This window comes from Octodon degus, unplaced genomic scaffold (assembly GCF_000260255.1).
Source record: "Octodon degus isolate 3935 unplaced genomic scaffold, OctDeg1.0 scaffold00115, whole genome shotgun sequence".
Taxonomy (NCBI): domain Eukaryota; kingdom Metazoa; phylum Chordata; class Mammalia; order Rodentia; family Octodontidae; genus Octodon; species Octodon degus.
In genome coordinates, this window is record NW_004524691.1 from 9,778,672 (window position 1) to 9,781,718 (window position 3,047).

Sequence of the window (3,047 nt, forward strand, 5' to 3'; positions counted from 1 at the left end):
CAATACCCTTTAAGGTGGAAGTGGGATGTGTCCTTTCTAAATGGTTTCCTCAAAGAATAAGTATGTGATTGACGTGCTTTCTTTCCTGAGTGATCTACAGCTTTTCAGATTTATGTGAAATAAAATGTGTGGTAACTGTAGATGTGTTATGAGTAAACAATTTTTTTTCTTTTAGTCACTAAATCTATAAGATTTTATTCCTCATTAATTATTTGTTTATTTGTTTATTTCTTATATAAGAATCAAACTCAGAACCTTGTGCTTTCCAGGCAGGCACTGCGTCAGTGAGCTAGCTCCCTGGCCCTGCATCATGATTTAACCCGTTCTGACTAGCATAATCTGAAAATTAGGTGCCATGGTGTCTGGATTCTGCAGGTGCATTACTGGCCTCAGCTGCCCATCTGTGTCTTAATTAAGTGATGCCAAGCAGTACTACTTACAATTCTCTGAAGTTCTCAGATTGTTTATGTTACCTTCTCATAAAACTTACAAGTAGGGAGTAAAACTGCTCATAAAAAAAACAAACAAACAAAAAACAACTTTTATCACCTTTTAAACAGTCTTCCTCAAATTTCCCTAAGAAACTCAAATGTTCAAGTACATCATTATTGGATAATTACTTCTTTATTTTAAAAAGAAAAAAACTGCTTTGCTTCTTAAAAATCTTTTTTTATGTATGTATATTCAAGGTTAGTTAAATTTTAAGTATAATTTAGGTGTCCATGGTGATCACACTCATTATAGGGGATTTGTATCTGTACACCACAAGTTCCGATTCCACCATTTTGTTCCCATTCTGATCCCCTTTTATCGCACTCCCTTTCCCTGCCCTTCACAAAGCTGTTTTCATTTCATACTTCTCATTTTTTTCCTTTCCATCTATTCTTTTCCCATCACTAAGTTGCCTTTTCCTTTTGAACAACTTGTTTTGAACACAGTGTCTATTGTACACTGTTTTCTTATTTACATTTTCAGGTTCTCACACTAAAGAGATAGTGTGTCAATTACACATGTGTATTCCCCCAAAAAATAAATAACTAAATAAACCACATATGTATCCTATTTATAATCACTTACAAATATAGTCTGAAGGTCCATCCATTAGCTGTAAATGTCTCCGTTTTATCTTTCTTTATGGCTGAGGGATATTCCACCGTGTAAGCATTTTGCTTCTCATCACATATGTCGCACTTTGGTCCAAGGAATGAAACACTGGCGATTGGGAGTGTGTAAAATCTCAGTATGAGACTTTGTAATGACAGGAATTAATAAAGACTTACTGAGTTTGTGTTCCTGAGTTGACATATTTATCATCTACTAAAAGATATGCAAAGCATTTTTCTTATAAATTAGTTAAATTTCTCATTTTATGTAGAGGATATGTATTTTAAATACTATATATTTACATTATCATGAATTGTAGAAATGTAAAATGTACTATGAAGTCAGTTTTTATCAGAAACTCAAAATTTTTTATGTGCCAAGAGAATGCCTTGCTAGCACATGTCAAAACTTAGAAATTCAAGTGTTTAAAGAAGAGAAGCACGTGAGCAGCTGGAAAGAGCCAAGAGATGCCACAGAGTGTATGCATGTTTGGAAAGATGCAAACAACGAATCTTCAAACTTAGGGAGCAATCCAAAATAGGAAAGAGGAAGTAAGTAAGAGGAAGTCTTTCAAATGGTTCATCTGCACTGGACTCAGACTTTTATTCAAAATGTATTTATTTTAAAAATTCAGACAGGACAATAAGCTCCGCAAAGGTTTAACTTCAAGCATCCAGTCTATATATTTATATTAAATCATCAATATTGTATTTAATTAAAATAAATACATTTTCTCAGCCAAGTAAATGCTTCACACAGCTTTTAGAAGGTCATAAATACCTCAGCTGAGGAACACAAGTGCTTATCCAGAAGATAATGCACCGAGTTTTCATTTGAACCAGCATGAACATTATATAAATTATCCGCCGTGAATTGGGTTATCTGGATGCTTCTGTCTTTCAGGCTTTCAGAATCACATAGAATCTTTAGGTTTTAAATTATATAATTGTCTATAAATAGATTGAATATTCCCTCTTTTTTATATATTATATAACATTTTTTTTCAACTCCAGTTGCTCTGACGCTTATGTTCCATACTGAACAATTCCTACCAATATCTTATATAAATTTCTCTTTAAAATGTGTAAATAGGATTATTGCTTCTATGAGCTTTCCATATTCCTGAGCCTATCTAGTTCCATTATCTTAAAAGAAAACTATAGCTTCGGTTCATTTAACTTTTCTGAAATCTTTAACTTGCTCTGAGTTTAAATGGAAAGAAAGCTATTGGTTATGAAATGTGACTCCGTTCCCAGTAGGAAAAATGAATTTCTATAAATTTGCATTAGTCCACATAACATAAGATAGAAACCTTATATCTGTGTTTGCCTCTAAAATTGATTTTATGAACTTAGCTGTATTTCTTAGAATTCTGAGACAATTTTGTTTGCAATACAATTGGTAGATTAAATTTTTAAAAAAAATTATACTAGTGAAGATATCATGGTGGACATTTTCACCCAGTTTTTTGTTTTGCTTTATAGTTGATAATTAATATTTCGCTTAAATATACTTGCCCAAAGCTGAAACCATATAATGTCTATAATCAGGTAGTCAATCACATTTTATTTCTAAAATGGGAAATCCGCTATTGGGATTTTTCTTAGCCCCTGTGTGGATCTCCCTCTATCACAGAGTCTAATATGACATGAACTTAGGGTTCAATGTATGCAATCATTTGAGTACATTCAAATAGACTCTATTACTAAACTATAAATGCTTGTTTTAGAGTCATTCTAAAGGATCAACACAGGTCCCTTCACGTTGAACCATGGAAAATGTAGACATTTTCTTATATTTAAAAAATATTCAGTAAGTTTGGGCTGGAGAGATAGCTTGGTGGTCTAAGAGCCTGCCTGGCAAGCACAAGGACCCAGGTTCTATCCCTGATACAGCATGATGTGCAGGCCCTGTGCCATGCCAGCCACAGAAACTGGCCATTG